The sequence below is a fragment of the Camelina sativa genome, chromosome 7 (assembly GCF_030686135.1).
Source record: "Camelina sativa cultivar CO46 ecotype springtype chromosome 7, ASM3068613v1".
In the NCBI taxonomy this organism is placed as follows: Eukaryota; Viridiplantae; Streptophyta; class Magnoliopsida; order Brassicales; family Brassicaceae; genus Camelina; species Camelina sativa.
Window position 1 is genome coordinate 21,494,225 of NC_141886.1, and position 20,803 is coordinate 21,515,027.

The 20,803-nt window shown below is 39.9% G+C and overlaps 1 non-coding gene and 3 pseudogenes across 2 annotated transcripts; 3 read left to right on the top strand and 1 right to left on the bottom strand.

Moving 5' to 3' along the window:
- The first annotated feature begins 5,762 nt into the window (after window positions 1-5,762).
- On the top strand, window positions 5,763-16,952 carry LOC147941551 (uncharacterized; annotated as a pseudogene).
- On the bottom strand, window positions 10,248-10,320 carry TRNAF-GAA (transfer RNA phenylalanine (anticodon GAA)). Its single transcript has one exon. It is a non-coding gene; the product is annotated as a tRNA-Phe (tRNA).
- A 931-nt stretch (window positions 16,953-17,883) lies between the features above and the next one.
- On the top strand, window positions 17,884-19,904 carry LOC104701527 (pentatricopeptide repeat-containing protein At1g68980, mitochondrial pseudogene; annotated as a pseudogene). Its single transcript, XR_015560823.1, has one exon. The product of XR_015560823.1 is annotated as a pentatricopeptide repeat-containing protein At1g68980, mitochondrial pseudogene (transcript).
- LOC147941552 (pentatricopeptide repeat-containing protein At1g68980, mitochondrial pseudogene) lies at window positions 19,117-19,904 on the top strand (annotated as a pseudogene).
- Window positions 19,905-20,803: the final 899 nt, after the last annotated feature.

A 20,803-nucleotide genomic window follows, 5' to 3' on the forward strand; every position in this document is an offset into this window, starting at 1 on the left:
CAAGAGAAATTCAGCCCAAGACATCTCCCTCTGCACTCTCTTGGCTGCCATAGAACTCCACCACAACTGAGCATCACTAGTCAAATGGTGGACCCTAATGTCCACCCAAAACTCCTCAGAACATCTTAGAGTAGAAGTTACGTTTCACACTCGTCCTCCACGCCTCCGCAGCAGTAGGATCTGTACTTCCCGAAAACCGCTCGGTACGAATACAACCCATCTTTGTCAGCATGCTGATATAACGAGAATGGACCTCCACATCCGCAGCCACTGGCTGCCGCTCCTCCTCCACTACTGGTGGCACCACCTGAGCCTGAGTCGGTGCCACTTCCGGTAACCGCTCTAACAACTGTGCTAACAAGCCCGCAAGATCAACACCAGGGACTCCAACCGCTGGGATTCCTACACCCGGAACCCTAGCATCACCGGACACTGGAGCATCAACACCGCCCCCTCCGGCCACACTCAAAGAATCCCCCTGGACATCCTGCGACTCGCCAACACCCTCAGCTGTCACACTCTGGTCCTCGGTCTCACTAACCAGTGGGACTCTGCCCCTACCACGACCACGTCCGCGTCCACGACCACGTCCGCATCCACGACCATGACCACGACCAGCAACATCATCCTTTCTAACCATCTGCACTACCATGAACAGAAGGCTAAGCACGCAATTATACATAACACAAAAACATATACTCACCGTGAAATCACACTGTAGGCTCGAAGAGGATGTTCTAGGACTCCATGCCACACACAATGGACTAACTCACATAATCGATCAAGACATGCAATCCCAAACATCACAACAGAAACCTAGTGAACCCAAACCTAGAACCGTAAGGGCTCTGATATCAAACTGAAATGACCTGACCCGTCTTTTAAAAAATAATAATAATAAATAATAAATAATAATAATAATAATAATAAACTACAACTAGTGGTCTCATACCCACTAGCCACCTAACCAAAAGCACAACCAACAGCAGAAATAACAGATACCAATATCCAAACAAGAATCCAATAACTAATAACCAATAATCAAATATAACAATACTCCAATATCAAACAACAAGAAACAAGGAACCAGCAACCTAGCATGTTCTAAAAACCCAACTCTAGCAACCTAGCAATGCCAGACAACATCCAATCGAGTTCCTAGAACATCCTCCTCTTCATTGCCTTTATTCCACGATGCAAGCCTTGTGTCGGTCGATGCAGAGCATGGTTTGTTTGTTGATTGTTGCTTGATTATTAGAGTATAGCCCAGTAGATGGAAGGATTGCCTTACTGAGTGTTTATGAAATACTTATGCATTGCAATTTGTGTTTGTGGTACAGGTAAAGGCAGAGTGTGATCGTGGAATCAAAGCAATGAAGAGGAGGATGTTCTAGGGACTCGATTGGTTGTTGTCTGGCATTGCTAGGTTGCTAGAGTTGGGTCATAAGAAACATTGCTAGGTTGACGGTTCTATGATTCCTGTTGGTTGATTTTTGGATATTGTTTATGTTATAATTATTGGATTATTATTGGATATTGTTATTGGTTTTTCCGCTGTTGGTTGTGATTGTGGTTAGGTGGCTAGTGGATATGGGACCACTAGTTACAGTTTATTTATTATATTATTAATATTTATTATTTATTATTTTTTTTTTTTTAAACGGGTCGGGTCGTTTCAAGGAGCAAACACACTAAACAGATTCAAGATGACGTTAAATGACTAATAGAGACTCTTCCTTGAAACGCAAGAAATGTGTCTTAGGCTTCTAAATGACAATCAGTACTTAAAATCCCAAAATAAGTTGGAAAGATGTCCAAAACACCGAATTAATGGCACAATGAAGATAGAGACTACCGATGAATACAAAACAACAACCTAAATTACTTGATTTATTATATTATTATTATTTATTATTTATTATTAATTAAAAAAAAACGGGTCGCATCGTTACAGTTTGGTATCAGAGCCCTTACGGTTCTAGGTTTGGGTTCACTAGGCTTTGTGCTATAAATGTTTGGGATTGCATGTCTTGATTGATTATGTGAGTTAGTCAATTGTGTGTGGCATGAAGTCCTAGAGCATCCTCTTCGAGCCTACAGTGTGATTTTACGGTGAGTTTATGTTTTTGTGTTATGTTAATTGTGTGCTTAGCCTTCTGTTCATGGTAGTGCAGGTGGTTAGAGGGGGTGTTGTTGCTGGTCGTGGTAGAGGACCGGACGTGGTCGTGGACGCGGACGTGGTCGTGGTAGGGGCAGAGTCCCAGAGGTTAGTGAGACTGCGGACCAGAGTGTGACAGCTAAGGGTGTTGGCGAGTCGTAGGATGTCCATGGAGATTCCATGAGTGTGGCCGGAGGGGGAGGTGTTGATGCTCCAGTGGCCGGTGATGTTAGGGTTCCAGGTGTGGGAGTCCCAGCGGGTGAAGTTCCTGGAGTGGATCTTGCGGGCTTGTTAGCACAGTTGTTGGATCGGTTGCCAGCAGCGGTACCGACTCAGGCTCAGGTAGTGCCACTAGTAGTGGCATAGGAGCGGCAGCCAGTGGCTGCGTATGTGGGAGCACATGGTTGTTATTTGTCCATGCTCAAGGAGATGAAGGGCATCGAGACTGCGAAGTTTTTGGGTGGTACAGACCCTACTGCTGCAGATGCGTGGAGGACGAGTGTGGAACGTAACTTCCATACTCTGAGATGTCCTGAAGAGTTTTGGGTGGACATTGTGGTCCACCATTTGATTGGTGATGCTCAGGTGTGGTGGAGATCAGAGGCTGCTAGGAGAGTGCAGCAGGAGATGACTTGGGCTGACTTCATAGGGGAGTTCAACCGCAAGTATTTTCCGAGGGAGGCATTGGATGGAGGTGCAGTTCCTTCAGTTATCTCAGGGGACGCGGTCAGTGCGAGAGCTGGATTTGAAGTTTAGTCGACTTCTATATTATGGAGGTCGGGCTATGGTGTCGGAGGAGGCCCAAATCAGGAGTTTTATGAGGGCTCTTCATGATGACTTGAGGGTCCATTGTAGAGGACGGAGTTAAGCTACGCGTGCAGAGCTGGTTGAGAGTGCGGCAGAGATCGAGGAGGATATCCGGGCACAGTCCAACAGTTTAGCCTAGTAAGGCTCAACATCATGGAGGTTCTAGCAAGGACGGCAAGCCTGCGCAGGGAACCAAGAGGAGGTGGGAGGCTAGGCAGAGGCCGAGTGGTGCGAGTTGCTTCGGTTGTGGGAGCAAGGATCATAAGATTGCTAGCTGTCCCAAGAGGAGTGCTCCAACAGCAGCAGCTCGTGTATGCTATCATTGCAGGGAGCCAGGACACATCAGGACCTTGTGTCCCAAGTTGCAGCCGGTAGCAGTGGCAGCGATGCAGCAGGTGCAACCGGGAGGGCAACAGGTGGCATGGATTGAGCTGGGGCCACGGGTTTACACGACTGCGGAGGCTGGTGGAACCAGTGTCGGGGCGATCACAGGTAAAATTTCTGGTACTATGTCTTTGTGAATTCTTAGAAGTTCAGATTTTATGTTTAAACTGTGATAAAATGTTAGGTTCTCAACACATGACGTTTGTGTAGGGACCTTGTTGGTGGGCGGGTTTAAGTCCCACATTATGTTTGATTCTGGAGCTTCTCATAGCTTTATTATTCCGGAGTGTGCAGAGAGCGCATGAATCAGAGGGGATCCCGGGGAGCATACATGAGTTGTCAGAGTTGCAGGTGGCAAGTTCCTGAGAGTTATTAGATGAACCAGAGGAATTGATATTCAGATCGTACGAGAGTCGTGGACAGCAGATTTGCTTATCAGTCCAGTGGAGTTGTATGATGTTATTCTCGGGATGGATTGGTTGCATCGGCATATGGTGCATTTGGATTGTGATCGGGGTAGAGTGGAGTTTGAGCGTCCAGGAGGGAAGTTGGTTTTTCAGGGTATCAGACCGACTTCAGGGAGTCTCATGATCTCGGCCATTCAGGCTGGGAAGATGTTCGAGAAAGGCCGTGAGGCTTATTTGGTTACTATATCAATGCTAGAGTCAGTGGGGAAGTCTACGGTTAGCGGTATTCAGGTTGTTGAGGAATTTGAGGACGTGTTTCAGTCATTGCAGGGATTACCACCATCTCGGTCTGATCTTTTCACGATTGAACTGGAACTGGGACGACACCGTTATCCAAGGCTCCTTATAGAATGACTCCAGCAGAGATGGCAGAGCTTAAGAAGAAGCTAGAGGATTTGTTAAGTAAGGGATTCATCCGTCCTAGTGTATCACCATAGGGATCGCCGGTGTTTCCGGCCGTGTATAGACTACAGAGGTTTGAACTGGTCACTGTGAAGAACAAGTACCCTCTTCCTAGGATCGATGAGTTGTTGGATCAGTTGAGAGGTGCTACTTGGTTCTCCAAGATATATCTGGCTTGGGGTTATCATCAGATACCAATAGATGAGGCAGATGTGAGAAAGACTGCATTCAGGACAAGGTATGGGCATTATGAGTTTGTGGTGATACCGTTTGGGTTGACTAACGCACCAGCAGCGTTTATGAGATTGATGAACAGCGTGTTTCAGGAGTTTCAGGACGTGTCTGTCTTCATTTTCATCGACGATATCCTGGTTTATTCCAAGAGTCCTGAGAAACATGCAGTGCATTTGAGGGCAGTTCTGGAGAAGCTGCGGGAGCAGAAGTTGTTTGCTAAGTTGAGCAAGTGCAGTTTTTGGCAGGGTGAGATGGGTTTTCTGGGTCATATTGTGTCTGCAAATAGGGTCTTTGTAGATCCGGAGAAGATTCAGGCTATCAGAGAATGGCCTAGACCGCAAAATGCCACAGAGATCAGAAGTTTTCTTGGGTTTGCAGGTTACTACAAGAGATTTGTGCAGGGATTTGCGAGCCTGAAGGAGATGTTGACTACTACGCCAGTGTTGGCTTTGCCTGAGCAAGGGGAACCCTATGTGGTTTATACTTATGGATCGAGAGTTGGTTTGGGTTGTGTGTTGATGCAGCATGGGAAGGTGATTGCCTATGCTTCACGGCAGTTGTGGAAGCATGAGGGCAATTATCCTACTCATGATTTGGAGATGGCTGCTATATTTTTTGCCCTGAAGATTTGGAGATCTTATCTTTACGGTGCAAAGGTACCAGTGTTTACAGATCATAAGAGCCTGAAGTATATATACAATCAGCCCAAGCTGAACTTGAGGCAGAGGCGGTGGATGGAGCTGGTGGCAGATTATGATTTGGAGATAGCCTATCACCCTGGTAAGGCTAACACGATTGCAGATGCTATGAGTCGGAAGAGAGTAGTTTCAGCTCAGGAGCAGGAGATGGAGTCTCTAGTAGGAGAGATCAGTGCTTTGAGGTTATGTGCGGTGTCTTAGGAACTGTTGGGTTTGGAAGCAGTTGATAGAGCAGATCTTCTGAGCAGGGTGTGGTTGGCACATGAGAAGGATTTGGGGCTGGTGAATGCCTCAAAGGATGTTGATTCAGAGTATCAGGTCCCAGATAATGGTACTATCCTGGTGCACGGTCGGATTTGTGTGCCCAAGGATGAGGAGTTGAGACAGGAGATCCTGAGAGAGGCTCATGCGAGCAAGTTTTCTATTCATCCAGGAGCGACTAAGATATACCGTGATCTCAAGAGGTACTATCACTGGGTCGAGATGAGGAAGGATGTAGCTAGTTGGGTCGCGAGGTGCGATGTGTGTCAGCTAGTAAAGGCTGAGCATCAGGTTCCAGGCGGGTTACTGAAGAGTCTACCCATTCCTGAGTGGAAGTGGGATATGATCACGATGGATTTCGTGGCGGGATTACCTGTGTCTCGGACTTTTGATGTTATTTGGGTCATTGTGGACGGGTTGGCTAAGTCAACACATTTTCTGGCCATTAAGAAGACTGATGGAGCAACGGTCTTGACTAAGAAGTATGTGAGGGAGATAGTCAGATTGCATGGGGTGCTAGCGAGTATCGTGTCTGATAGAGATTCTAAGTTCACTTCGGTGTTCTGGAAGACATTTCAAGCGGAGATGGGCACTAAGGTGCATATGAATACACCTTATCATCCCCAGACAGATGGACGGTCAGAGCGAACGATCCAGACGCTGGAGGATTTGCTGAGGATGTGTGCGTTCGATTGGGGTGACCATTGGGCAGATCACCTGAACATGGTAGAATTTTCTTACAACAACAACTATCAGGCGAGTATTAAGATGGGGCTCCTTATGAGGCTTTGTATGGGAGGTCATACCGTACACCGTTATGCTGGACTCAGGTGGGGGAGAGGAGCATGTTCGGGGCAGATTTTGTTCAGGAGACCTCAGAGAAGATTTGGGTTCTCAAGCTGAACATGAAGGAAGCTCAGGATCGGCAGAGGAGTTATGCCGATAGGAGGAGGAGAGATCTTGAGTTTCAGGTAGGAGACATAGTGTACCTCAAGATGACCATGTTGCGGGGTCCAAACAGGTCATTGACTGAGACTAAGTTGAGTTCGAAGTATATGGGTCCGTTCACAGTGATTGAGCGGGTTGGACCAGTGGCATATAGACTGGAGTTACATGAGGTTACGCGTGAATTCCATAAAGTTTTCCATGTGTCTATGTTGCGGAAGTGTCTCCGTGAGGATGATCAGTTGTTGGCTAAGATTCCTGAGGATCTTCAGCCTAACATGACTTTGGAGGCGAGACCAGTGAGGGTTCTCGAGAGGAGGATCAAGGAACTTCAGAAGAAGAAGATTCCTTTGATGAGAGTCCTTTGGGACTATGATGGTGTTGAGGAGCAGTCTTGGGAACTAGAGGCGAGGATGAAGGCAAGGTTGAAGAAGTGGTTCGAGAAGCAGGTCGCGACTTGAACTTGTCTAGCATGGTCCCAATTGTAGTCCGTGGCTGGAGCGGGAATGGAGTATTCCAGCCCATCTCTCTTGTTTACCTGGTCGCTTGGGGTGGTTGGTTGTGCGACTAAGTAACAAGATGAGGTGGTGTTCGGGGTACAAAGTTTCCGTGAGGCGGGATTTTTGGAGGAAAGTTTCCTGAAATGGAAGTTTCCAAATGTGGAAAGTGCTAAAAATGGAAAGTTTTATGTGAGTTAGAATTTGTCCATTTCTAATGGCGGAGAGCCTTGGAGGAGCTTGTGTGGCCTTTGTGGAGGGGCTTTTTAGTCGTGTGTGGCCTTTGTGGCGGGCTGTTTAGCCAATTGTATGGCCTTTGTGGCGGGTTGTTTAGCCAGAGTGCTTGTTTAGGCGGTCCTTCGGGACAGATGGTCTTTGTGACGGTCCTTCGGGACAGATGGTCTTTGTGATGGTCCTTCGGGACATATGGTCTTTGTGACGGTCCTTCGGGACAGATGGTCTTTGTGACGGTCCATCGGGACAAATGGTCTTTGTGACGGTCCTTCGGGACAGATGGTCTTTGTGACGGTCTTGTTTAGGACATTTGTTTGGCCTTGGTGGCGGTCCTGTATAGGACATTTGTTTGTCCTTGTTGGCGGTCCTGTTTAGGACATTTGTTGGCCTTTGTGGCGGCCCTAGTGGAAGTGAGATGATCCATGTGTGATCATGAGGTATCCTAGTGAGGAGATATGTGGTTGGTAGGACATTGTGATGTCTTACGCGAGCCACGGGAAGGAAGCCTGGATAGGTATAGGACTCAGACATGTTCAGAATTGTTTGCTCGCGACACTTGGGGACTTAGGTTCTCCTAGTACTGCCATATTCTGAGACTTTGTGGCTTGGGAGTATGGTTGGTATATCAACTTCAGATGACGATCCGGGGGCGCGTTGTAGGGTGGCAACCCGAGAGACGAGTATTGGATTTTCCTTATATATTATGGCATATGGGCTTAGACCTGATGAGGAACCAATAAAAACTCAAGGTTTAGGCCTAAGAGTAAAGGAAAGTCCAAAAGTCGAGAGCAAATAATGCCTGGAGCGTGAGTCTATCGCCTAGAGGTGACTTTTTGTAGATTGGTCGGAGGAGTGCGGGCTGTGGAGATGGTCGCACGGGAGTCCTTGGCTGATGGTTGTTCGAGATTCGAGGACGAATCTATGTTGGTGGGGGAGAATTGTAACATCCGCGAACCGAAATTCCGGTTTAGGGATTGCATCGGTCGATGCACTATGTGCATCGGTCGATGCAAGGCCAGTTAAGTGCAGACGAGTTTAAGTTAAACGCTGCGTTTTGGGTTAGGGAAAAACCCTTAACTCGAGTGTTTTGTCTCATTCGGGAGTTTAGCCGTTTTTGAGAGAAAAGAAAGAGAGAAAAGTGTTCTTTAGTCTTCTTGGGGATTTTGGGAGATTAGAAGCTGTTCCTGTAGAGATCTGTAGCTGGGATCGTTGTAGGAGCTTTCTGGAAGTGTTTTCTTGTTTGTTTAAGGTTCAGAATCGTCTTGGCAAAGGTAAGTGCATGACCATGGCTTATCTAAGCTGGAGATCTCTCTGATTTGCTTGTTATGTATTGTTAGGCTTGCTAGATTGTTATTTAGGACGTAAGGAAGCTTTCTTGTGGCTTGGGATCGAGTTTTGTGGTTGTAGGAACGAAGATCCGGCGAGAAGCTTTGGGGGAAAACGATGCTCGGCAATGCATCGGTCGATGCACTTTGTGCGTCGGTCGATGCAAGTGCGAGGACGGCGCGTAAACTTTACGGTTTTCGTGCTATGTCGAGCATGCGTCGGTCGATGCATTGGGAGTATCGGTCAATGCAAGTGAGCTTTGCATCGGTCGATGCATATCATGCGTCGGTCGATGCATGTTTGGTGTCGGTCGATGCAGAGTCCTAGTTTGTTATTGTTGATTGTTGATTGTTGTTTGATGGTTAGAGGTATCTCTATTGCTTTTGTGTATAGCCCAGTAGATGGGAGGATTGCCTTACTGAGTGTTTATGAAATACTCATGCATTGCAATTTGTGTTGGTGGTGTAGGTAAAGGCAGAGTGTGATCGTGGAATCAAGGCAATGAAGAGGAGGATGTTCTAGGGACTCGATTGGTTGTTGTCTGGCATTGCTAGGTTGCTAGAGTTGGGTCATTAGAAACATTGCTAGGTTGATGGTTCTATGATTCCTGTTGGTTGATTTTTGGATATTGTTTATGTTATAATTATTGGATTATTATTGGATATTGTTCTTGGTTTTTCCGCTGTTAGTTGTGATTGTGGTTAGGTGGCTAGTGGGTATGAGACCACTAGTTGTAGTTTATTTATTATATTATTAATATTTATTATTTATTATTTTTTTTTTTTAAAACGGGTCGGGTCGTTTCAAGGAGCAAGCACACTAAACAGATTCAAGATGACGTTAAATGACTAATAGAGACTCTTCCTTGCAACGCAAGAAATGTGTCTTAGGCTTCTAAATGACAATCAGTACTTAAAATCCCAAAATAAGTTGGAAAGATGTCCAAAACACCAAATTAATGGCACAATGAAGATAGAGACTACCGATGAATACAAAACAACAACCTAAATTACTTGATAATTGAAAGACAAATCTTCTCTCCTATTGGGATATTGTGGGAGGAAGCCAAAACATGCAAGCGGGTGGTGGAGTAGAGTCGGAGAGATAGCGGATAGTGCAAGAAACGAGCTCATATATGAAATCGGTTGGACCGGTGTAGTCAGGGTTACAATTGTTCAAGTAAAATCTCCGGGTTTTTTCCAAGTAAATGACAGTAAAAGATAGAAAAGATGGATAAGGCACGTTGATGTGAGTCCTTTTAAGCAACCATTTGCAGCCTTTGTGGTCTTGGTGACTTGGAATGGAATCGCATCGACATGCCTTATCCATCTTTTGTATCTTCTACTATCATTTACTTCGAGTCACCAAGACCACAAAAGTTACAAATGGTTGCTTAAAATTGAAAAAATTAAAAATATTAACTTAACAAAATTCCATTCATCTCCAAAATAGTGGTTGAACAAGTTGAACATTTTGCCTGTAAAATTAGTTTATATTTTCAACTTTTTAAGTTGAATGAGTTGAATAATTTTTTCAACTTTTTCAACCTCTTCCATTCAAATGGTGAAAGTTGGTTGAATAAGTTTTTTTCAAATCCTTCAACATTTTCAATTGTGCAACCATCTGCACCCAAATACTGATTTGTGAACCGTAAAACTTAACAGCAACCACACAGTCTTCTTCATTTGAAGATGAGATAGAGACATTGACAACATCTTCGTATTTTTCTTTGGTTATTGGAGGTAAAGGTATAAACCTATAAAAGCACAATTTTAAAAAATCAATATGATGTCTTGTGACATAGGAATACTATATGTGCAAAATTGGAAATAAATGCGGTGAGCGTGGATCGAACACGCGACCTTCAGATCTTCAGTCTGACGCTCTCCCAACTGAGCTATCCCCGCTTGATGTTTATTCAGTTTTTGTTAATATAATAACTCACTTCTCCTACATATGAAAGATGAAGGGAGTCTCTCTATCCATGATAATCCCCATTTTCCATCTTATCATTCCATTTTGTTATTTTGATATTGAAATTGCTACTAATCTTTTTTTATCAAAAACTTTTAACTAAAAATATTTAAAAATATTTTTTTGAATTCTCCAAATCTTTTATTTAAAAGTTTAGTTTTCTTACTAAATAGAAAATAGAGATTCACAAAAAACATTGAAGTAGTGATTGATCAAAATTTCAGAACTACTGTAAAACGTCATTTTAATATTTTGTGATTTTTTTTTATGTTAACATAAGATTTTCTTACCTTGAAAATATTATTGAGAATTTCCTTTCAAAAATTTTTAAATCTAATATATATGTTCACACTGTTTTTACTTAACACATACTATTCACAACACAAAAGATGGTAAATAATGGTTTTTGTTTCCGGTTTTAATTTGGCATATATGATCTTGCCTCTCTAACTAGATCTACTCCACCACCCGGTCGCATGTTTTGACTTTCTCCCACAATATCCCAATAGGAGAGAAGATTTTAATTTCAATTTTCATTTAATTTTGGTTTTATTGTATTCAGTATTCACCGCTAGTCTCTATCTTCATTATGTTGATGATTTGGTGTTTTGGACATCTTTAAATTCCAACATATTGTTGGATTTGTTTAAGTACTGATTGTCCTTCTTTAGAAGCCTAAGAAACTATTAGTCATTTAACTTCGTATTGAAATTGGTTAGTGTAATAGTGTGCTTGTTCCTTCAAATGCATACAGTTTTCTGGTATTCGATTTCAAAGGATGAGATATGTTAGCAAACGACCCAAGCAATTTGGTTTCTAGTTTATTGAAGTTCGCATAAACACTACAAGCTATTTGGTATTCTATTTACTTGCTCGATAGTTACGACCTCTTTTCAAATAGAAAGATGGCTCACCATTAACGTTTGACAGCAAAAAATCATTCTTAAATTATCTATTTTTTTTTTCATAAGATGTATTATCTTTCTTTGTAATTTCAAGTTTCTATACTGAAGTTTAGGTTTTATATTTCAGATTTTGAGTTATATTCACAGATAAGAAGAAAATGATCAGCTCATTGTAATTTCAAGTTTTTATACTGAAGTTTAGGTTTTCTATTTCAGATTTTGAGTTATATTCACAGATAAGAAGACAATGATCCACTCATTTTAATAACTCATATAAATAGATAGAGTTTGTGCATCCATTGTGGCGTTGTATGGATGCATTGTCTTACAGGTTAATACTTATACTATGATTGACCGTGGTACACCACGAGATAATAGTTTGTATATTTTTATATATAATTGTAAAATAATTGATATTTGTTTTTAAAATAAAATATTCAATTTTTATATGTATTTTATTGTATTTGCAAACATTTACAATAGTAGTTAATAAATATATAGGTGGTGAGTTTGAAAGAAATATAAGTAAGTTTTTTATATTAAGAATATTTGAATAAGTAATTTTATTAAATTTTAATATATACTATTGAATTAATATTTTAAATAATTTTGGTTTCAAGTTATAATTTCAGATTAATGATTAGAATTTTGATGAATAGGATATTTATTAATTACAATATTTATTGTTAATGATAAAATTAGAAATATTAGTTTATCGATGAATGACCATTATATATAGAAAAATAATGAGGATCCAAATCATTTAGTTGAGTAATATATTTCAGTTTTGACCAAATCTGTAAAGATGACACAAAAATGTATTTAAAAGTGTTAAGATTGTTTTTTGAACGACAAGGGAAGTAGCAACAACATGAACCATTTAAGATTAGTGAGCAACTGTGATAACAAAAGTAATAAAAAAAATTAAAAAAATGCGGTGAGCGTGGATCGAACACGCGACCTTCAGATCTTCAGCCTGACGCTCTCCCAACAAAGCTATCCCTGCTTGATATTTACAGACGTTTTGCTTGTGAAAATGATGCATATTCTTTATTATGTTTTAAATTTTGGGATATTTAAATTCTATTTGTCTATGTACTTGGATTTTTTTTGAAGAAGAAGAATGAAAACAAGTGTTTGTTCAAAAAAAAAAGAATGATGGGAATCTCTGACACATAATCATCACTTTGTTTTTGTTATTTTGATATTTAAATTGTTACTAATTTTTTTATTGAAAAATATTCAATAAAAAGAATTTTTGAATTCTCCTCGTTTATTTAATAGTTTAATTTTTTATTATTAAATATGTCAGATTCATAAAACACTAAAATAGTGACTGATCAACATTTCAAAAACTAAATAAAAAATCATTTAAATATTTCAAAAACTACATATAACATAAGATTTTCTCGCCTTGATTATATTTTGTTAAAATGATTATTTAGATTTTTCTTTAAAAATATCTAATCATATATGTTCACACTATTTTTTTTGTCTTGATTATAGTTTGTTAAAATGATTCTTTAGAGTTTTCTTTTGAATTATCTAAACATATATGTTAACACTATTTTTACTTAACACATAATATTCACAATATGGTAAATAATGGTTTTTGTGTTGATTCTTAAGGCCATGAAATATTAAGCGTGGATAAAAAAAAATGAAAGAGACAGAGGCTACTGGTTAATTTGAGTTTTGGTCTCGATATTTTTTTGTACAAAGATAATAATAAAATAATCATAAGACCCACATATAATATTATAGATACACACAAAATATAAGAAATACATATATTTGTATTAACTTACAAATAAAATTACACAAAGAATAATTCATATTATTTAGAAGAAATAAATAATAATATATGAATTAAATGCGGATATTAATCTGTAATATATGAGATGGGAATATTTTTTCCTATAATATGAGATACAAAGATATGCATAAAACACAATCTTCCCCACATATGTGTGGATAGTCATCTTTTTTATATTATAAGTCACTTTTTTATATAACAGAGAGATCGTAAAAATAAACACATCAATAAATTTTCTTATATCATTTAATGACTCTGGCGATGTAGGAGAGTTAGTTTCTAGTCAGAGCCGGCCAAGAGGTCGCTTGGCTTGCGGCCGTGCATAATAAATAGAAAACTTCGGCCGTTTTTAGTAAAAGTTTTCCTTAGGCTAGTGGTTAAGTTGTACTAACATTATCACTATCTCTCAGGTTCAACCCCTATGAGCTGCGATCGCTGGAGTTTTCTTTGAGGTATAGGGTGTCGCCATGCACTTTGTTTATTCGGTTCCACATAATTCAAATATTTTATCACAATGAATGAATTTTATGTCTTCTCAAGCACTGAAATGTCGTTCTATCCTCGTCCTATGTTTATTTGTTGATTTTTAAGCAGTTTTCATCTCCAACCGCATAAATCTCAACTTCCGAGATCTACCTTTGAATCTATGAAGCTAAGCGCCTTATTGATATCAGACTTGAACTCGTTTGGTTTGTCGTAAATCATTAGACAATGTTTCCTAGTATCAAGCTTAGATTCGAAATAGCCCAATTACGTTATATTTTCTTATGCATACAAAATGGTGTTCGACTGTGCGTAATCCACTCTTTGAGCTGCCAAAGTTGATATTTGTATCTTTAATTAGTATGTTTTAGAAGGTTCAAACTTTACCGTCTACAATTCAGAAATAGCAAACTTATTGTGACAAAAAAAAAAAAAAAAAAAAAAAGATTCAAACTGGTAAAACCTATATGCTTTTTAGTTATACTTCTCATACTGACATGACATCATAAACTTGTTTTGCGATATTGGTTGCTTCGATAAAGAATTATTGTTACTATCTTTTCTAGACTACTACTTTTGATATCTTTTCATGTATCTGTCATTGCGAAGGAATGCTCATTACAATAATTAGTAAAAGATACACTAATCAACAAATCATTTGTCAAGATACTACAACTTGTAAATTTCCTTTCAGTTCATCTTTGTTTATGTCCAAACACCATGAAGTTAGAGTCGTTCTAGTACTGTATGTAAGTGAATCTTGGAGGTATTAGTTTAATCTATATATATATATTTTTGGAGACATTTATAAAATAAATCTTGAAATTGGTACTTTTTTATAAGCATGATATTGATATTAAATAATTAATTTAATAAACAAATGAACTTTACTTATATTCGATTTTTTAATAGAAACTAAATGTTTTAAAAGGTAACAAACATAACTGTAAATATATACAAATTTTATTTCCTTATTTTATAAAGAGGTGAGTGAAGAGTTATTGTTCTTTAAAATTTTGAAAAACTGATTTGATAAAAAGTTTTATTTCCTTATTTTATAAGGAGGTGAGTGAAGAGTTATTGTTCTTTGAAAATTTGAAAAACTGATTTGATAAAAAGTGACTTTTAGCCTCACATACTATATTTTACTTTCACGGGTTTCGTACGATAAGTTTTTGCGGATTAAAAATCTTTGAACATGTTGCGTGATCCACCTAGCATGGCGGATTTGGATTATAGAACCAACACTAAAACTATTAGTTTAATTCATATACTATAGATTTGTAGTCATAATTTGGAAAATTAACTTATAAATTATTTTTTAAGAGCATGACGGGATGACGGCATTATTTTTCCAGAGGTTCTGGTCCACTCTTAAAGGTGATCTGGTGGCTTTGGTGAAGGAATTTTTCCGCACAGGACGTTTCGATCCTCGGTTAAACAAAACGAATATTTGTCTCATTCTTAAAACGGAAAGAGCCCAACGGATGACGGAATTTAGGCCGATTAGTCTTTGTAATGTGTGTTACAAGATTATTTCTAAAGTCATGTGCTTCCGGCTCAAGAGATTTCTCCCATCTCTTGTTTATGAAACCCAATCGGCTTTCGTGTCTGGTGGTTTAATTACAGATAATATCCTGGTGGCCCAGGAAATGTTTCACGGTTTAAATACCAATCCTAAATGTAAATCAGAGTTTTTGGCTTTCAAGACGGATATGAGTAAGACATATGACCGTGTCGAGTGGGATTTCTTGGAAGCAGTTATGTTTAAGTTGGGTTTTGATAGTAAATGGGTTTCCTGGATTATGTGGTGTGTCTCTTCCGTCTCGTATCAAGTCCTTCTAAATGGTCAGCCTAAAGGTTTTATTAAACCAGAGAGGGGACTCCGTCAGGGGAATGCTTTATCTCTTTATTTGTTTATTCTATGTACGGAGGTCGTAATTGCTAATATTAAGAAGGCAGAAAGAGAACATAGGATTTCGGGTATCAAGCTAGCTCGAGATTGTCCCACCATCTCGCATTTGTTGTTTGCTGATGATAGCTTCTTTTTCTGTAAGGCAGAGGCGGCTGAATGTACTACGGTAATGGATATTATAGGAGACTACAGGAAAGCGTCGGGACAAGAGGTTAATTTGGAGAAATCATCAATCATGTTTGGCAAAAAGTTCCCCCTGAATTAAGGACTCAATTGAGTTGGGATAAGATGTGTCAGGATAAATGTGAAGGTGGTTAGGGTTTTCGTGCTTTGGAACAGTTCAATGACGCTATGTTGGCAAAGCAGTTTTGGCGGTTGATTCACTATCCCACGTCTTTGATGGCTCGGGTCTTGCGAGGTAGGTATTTTCGGAATAAACATCCTCTACTGGCCAAGAAGCCTTATTCCCCGTCATTTGCTTGGCGGAGTATTTTCTCAACTAAAGGCTTGGTGGAACATGGATCACGATGGGCGATAGGTTCGGGCGGTAATGTCCCGGTGTGGCGAGATCCGTGGATCCCGGATATTCAGCTGAGACCAGCTAATGGTCGAGGGAGGCAGTTACACCCCAATTTAATGGTCAACCACTTGATTAATCCAACTACGAAGGAGTGGTATTTGCCAATCCTAGAGGAGTTCATGGATCCGGCGGATATACAAATCATTCTTTCTATTGAGACCAGTAAATCCTATAAACCGGATAAACTGATCTGGCATTTTACTAAATCAGGGAAGTATTCAGTCAAGTCTGGCTACCGGCTTGCACGTGAATTAGTTAAAGAGGTCGAATATGGACCGACGTGTACGGCTCTTAGGGCGCATGCTTGGAAACTTGAGGTTCCCCCGAAGATTCAACATTTCTTCTGGCAGGTTGCCTCCGGTTCCCTCCCTGTGTTGGAACGCCTTGCTCATTGGGGAGTCAGGTGTGATCCTTTATGTAAACGATGTGGTTTGGCGGTGGAGACTATCAATCATGCTCTCTTTGAGTGTCCCTGGTCGCGTCAAATTTGGGCTTTGTCTCCGCTGGACATAGGCATTGAAGGCTTCCCCTATGGTTCTATTTTTTCGAACCTAGATTTCCTATATTGGCAGGTGCGGTCCCAGTCGGTAGCAACGGATACATGTTTACTCCTTCCATGGATTGTCTGGTCTATCTGGAAAGATAAAAATAAAAAAGTTTTTCAGGGTATCGAGGCAGAGCCAAGTGATGTCATTAATCAGGCGGCTACTGATAAGTTTTGATGGGAGGAGGCTAAGTCCTTCACTTCGGTTCCTTTACATCCTTTACCCGTGGAGGCTCGGGACCTGGGCCCCCCGGTGTCAGGTCGATGGTTCTTGGAAGGCTTCAGATCCATTGGAAGGGTTAGGCTGGTGTCTGTGCAATAGTGAGGATTTACCGTTGTTACTGGGAGCACGCAGTCAGCGACGCGGTCCTTCCCCTCTACATTCGGAGCTTCAAGCGTTGAATTGGGCGATGACATCCATTTTGGCGACGGGTGTTGACTGCCAGAGTTTCGAGACGGATTGTGCTGAACTACTGGCAATGGTGCAGTCCCCTGGTGAATGGCCCGCTTTCTCCAACCTGTTGGATGAGTTTAGCTTACTTCGCTCATCCTTTCCATCCTTCTTGCTTTCGAGGATTCCGCGTACATTCAATGTTCGGGCTGATTGTCTTGCTCGCTCTTCGAGATGTTTAATTTCTGCATTTACTTTTGTAAACTCTTTCCTTCCGGTTTGGACAACCAACCTTAGAGTTAATTTTTAATTTAATGTTTGGTTGAAAAAAAAATTATTTAATATATATGAACTACAAAATATTACACATACTTAACACATTCTTAATATTCAAAAAAAAAAATATATACACATAAAAATATACACTAACATACTATATATGCATATACCTCTATTTAATTACAGAAAACAAAACTAAGTGTTTTAAAATTTTATATTCTATCTAATAATAAATTTAATGTAATTAGGTTAAAAACTATATAAAACGTAAGAAGAAAAAAAACATTATAAATAAAATTATAAATTAATTAGATAAAGTTAATTAATTGGGAATTTGAAAACTAAATAAATTAAAAATTATTATTTAAAATACAATAATTTATAATTTAGTTAGGTGAAAACCTAGTATATATGAAAAGTATGAAACTAAAACACTTTTAAAGTTTCTCATAAAACCGGAAACCCTCTGTTTGTCTCAGAGTATCTCTGAGCGATCAATTTTTTATTTCACGATTCCGACAAGAGTATCATAATAAGATTGAAGTCGATAACGAAGAGACGGAGACGATCCCTGGTTTCTCGAATGTTGAGAAAGACTCTAACTTTAATCTCACTAAGAAGACCCTTCTCTTCGATTCCCCCAAAACCTTCACCTAAAACCCTAACCCTACATCAGAAGACCACCTTTGAATCTACTCTACGCCATTCCCTAATCGCTCACGACACTGATCAAGCATGGAGGGTCTTCCGATCCTTGGCCGCCGCTTCTTCTCTCCCCGACAAGAGCCTCCTCAACTCTCTCATCACCCACTTGTCTTCCTTCAACCAAGCAGATCAAAACACTTCCCTCAGGCACAGACTCAAGCGTGCCTTTGTTTCTGCGACTTACGTAATCGAGAAAGATCCGATTTTGCTGGAGTTTGAGACTGTTCGTACGGTTTTGGAGTCGATGAAACTGGCGAAAGCTTCAGGGCCAGCGTTGGCTTTGGTGGAGTGTATTTTTAAAAACAGGTACTATGTTCCTTTTGATCTCTGGGGACATTTGATTATCGATATCTGTAGAGAAAATGGAAGCTTGGCTTCGTTTCTTAAGGTGTTTAAGGAAAGTTGCAAAATTGCTGTAGATGAGAAGCTTGATTTCATGAAACCGGATTTGGTAGCTAGTAATGTGGCTCTCGAAGCGTGTTGTAAGCAGTTGGAATCTTTGGCTGATGCTGAAAATGTGATTGAATCTATGGATGTTTTAGGTGTGAAGCCTGATGAATTGAGTTTTGGGTTTCTTGCTTATTTGTATGCAAGAAAGGGGCTTAGAGAGAAGATAAGTGAGCTTGAGAATTTGATGGATGGTTTTGGGTTTGCGAGTAGAAGAATCCTTTATTCTAATATGATTAGTGGATATGTTAAGAGTGGTGATTTAGATAGTGTTTCTGATGTTATACTGCATAGTCTTAGAGGAGATGGTGAAGACTCGAGTTTTAGTGAGGAGACGTACTTTGAATTGGTTAAAGGGTTTATAGAGAATAAAAGCGTTAACAAATTAGCCACACTGATCATTGAAGCTCAGAAGTTTGAATCTTTATCCATTGAGGTTGACGGATCAGTTGGGTTTGGAATTGTACATGCTTGTGTCAAGCTTGGATTTTCAGGTAAAAGTATTCTAGATCAAATGAATGCTCAGGGAGGATCTGGAGGGATTGGGGTGTATGTGCCGATCTTGAATGCCTATTGAAAAGAAGGCAGAACAGGTGAAGCTACTCAGCTGGTTACAGAGATCAGCAGCTCTGGGCTTCAGTTAGACGTTGAGACCTATAACACTATGATCGAAGCTTCCATGACGAAACAGGATTTTGTATCTGCGCTTACATTGTTTAGGGACATGAGAGAAACAAGAGTAAAAGATTTGAAAGGATGCTACTTGACAATAATGACAGGTCTCCTTGAGAATCAGAGACCTGAGTTAATGGAAGAGTTTGTGGAGGAAGTTTTGGAGGATCCTCGAGTAGAAGTGAAGTCCCATGATTGGAATTCGATTATCCATGCCTTTTGTAAATCTGGACGCCTAGAAGATGCAAAGATTACATTCAGAAGGATGGCGTTTCTTCAGTATGAGCCAAATAACCAGACTTACTTGTCGTTGATCAATGGATATGTGAGCTGCGAGAAGTACTTCGAGGTGGTGGTTTTGTGGAAAGAGTTCAAAGATAAGAAAGCAAAACTGGAGCATGCTCTTGCGGATGCGTTCTTGAATGCGTTGGTGAAAGGAGGGTTCTTTGGCACTGCGTTGCAAGTGATAGAGAAATGTCAGGAGATGAAGATATTCGTAGATAGGTGGAGGTACAAGGCAACGTTCATGGAGACTCAGAAGAATCTCAGGTTGCCAAAGTTGAGAAAGAGGAAGATGAAGAAAATTGAGTTTCTTGATGCTTTTAAGAACTGGGCTGGTCTTACCACATGAAAAAAAACCCTCAACGATCAAATTCAAAATTTGTCTTTGTGCGGGGCCAAGATAAGATTGATTTCTTATTGTTGTAACCAAATGTCTAGTTCGTAATGAACAATGGCATATTATTATGATTTCAAGTATTTCTTCCAATGCTTTCAAAATTCAAAGTGATCAAATAACTAGAAAACCATTCGCAGATTAAAAATGCATTATCACGCAAAGCATATAGTTGCCTAAACCAAGCAGCTACATTTATTTTATGTTCTAAATTTTAAAGATTGTTTCTCTACAGTTGGCTCATTTCTTTGAAAGTTCAAAGAGAGAGTTTGGATAATTCTTGTTTCACACTAATTAGTTCTAGAATAATTTCCTTTCTTTCTATGTTCAAGTTCATATGATATTCTTTAAAAGCTTTTTAGTGTAAATAATTATAAAGATGTAATTACTTTAAATATTGGAAAAAGTCGATCAAAAAGGAGGGCCTACTAAAGACCATCTAAATGATTCTCAGTCAGTAAAACCCGTTTTTGGTTTTTACAAGACTGACTCCAACAAATACTACTCCGGCTGAAACTGTATCTTTTGGTAATTTTCTGTTGTCGATAAGAAACTGCAAGTAATATGGAGTCCACGCCTTGTCTCCTGCCAAAGTTTGAAACACTCTTTTCTGTGTATATTTACAAGTAACCCGAAAGCCCACCTCTGAGTTGAGAGGTTAACATCAACATTCCTCATTTCTGATTGCAAAAGAATCTTTCCCCTTTGATCAATGTGCCTGTTGTATCGATTGGCCTGAAGAAGCAAACTTTACTATGCCCTGAATGTTAGATGTGGAGCTATCAATTGACTGTGCTGATTGTGCTGCAGCTTAGTTGAAGAAGTTGAAAGTGCAGATGCGAGATCAGAGCTCTGATGAAGCAGGACGCTGCAAAGGACAAAGGTCTGAGCTGCTGACGTGGCACGAAGTGCTGATGTGGCGAAAGCTTGTTAGACATGGTGATGGTGTATATAATATGGATAGACGAGCGAGCTGAATATACTCGGATATACATAGAAGATT